The sequence below is a fragment of the Gekko japonicus genome, unplaced genomic scaffold, assembly GCF_001447785.1.
Source record: "Gekko japonicus isolate JY-2015 unplaced genomic scaffold, Gekko_japonicus_V1.1 scaffold1727, whole genome shotgun sequence".
Lineage (NCBI taxonomy): Eukaryota > Metazoa > Chordata > Lepidosauria > Squamata > Gekkonidae > Gekko > Gekko japonicus.
The window spans coordinates 363,327-364,029 of NW_015161451.1; the positions used below are offsets into that span (position 1 = coordinate 363,327).

The 703-nt window shown below is 67.0% G+C and overlaps 1 protein-coding gene across 1 annotated transcript in view; it reads left to right on the top strand.

Moving 5' to 3' along the window:
- Positions 1 to 703, top strand: part of ACAP2 (ArfGAP with coiled-coil, ankyrin repeat and PH domains 2) — a 45,603-nt gene that overhangs the window by 21,750 nt on the left and 23,150 nt on the right. The window lies entirely within an intron of this gene.

A 703-nucleotide genomic window follows, 5' to 3' on the forward strand; every position in this document is an offset into this window, starting at 1 on the left:
CAGCACTGCGTGTGTGTGTGTGGGGGGGGGGGAGTTTCTCACGGTCTGTCTGGCTGACAACAGTGTCTCCGGTGTGTCGTCTGCCCCTTTGGCCAGGCGTATAAGAGGTTGGTGCCAGCTGGGCCCTGGAGCAGCCTGTTCTCGGCGTCCTCCCAGCCAGGCTTCCTGGGGCGCCTGGAGCAGCTGGCGTGGGCTTGGGAGGGCAAAGCTTAGGAGGCAGCGGTGCCTTGCTCCAAAGGAGACCGCCTCTCTTGTCATGGAGCGCCAGGGATCCCCGTGCCGGGGAGAGTCACCTCTGCTGGTCTCCAAGGGGAAGCGCTGGAGCCACGTGGAGTCGGCGGGTAGCTTTCTCCCTGGCCTGCTCCATCAGGCGATGCGGTGGCCTTCCCACCCAGGGAACCTCCTCCCCCCATTAAGCTGGAGCCCCTGGGTGAGCTCAGAGGCCAGCCACCTGTGGCTCTCGGGGGGGGGGGGGTTCCCCTCCACCCCGTGGCTAGGAAGCCGGTCTCTGGAAGTTGCCTCTCCGTGCTGTCTGGGGCACGCGAGGATTCCAGCTGGCGGACGTGATGGGCCAGGGCTTCGACACATCGAGTTCTCCTTGCTGGCTCTCCAGGCCCGCCAGTCAGGGCTCACTGCCCCCGCCCCCCCCCTCCCCCCGGGCTGAGGGCCAGACCGCTTGGGTGGAAGCTGCAAGGCCACTCTT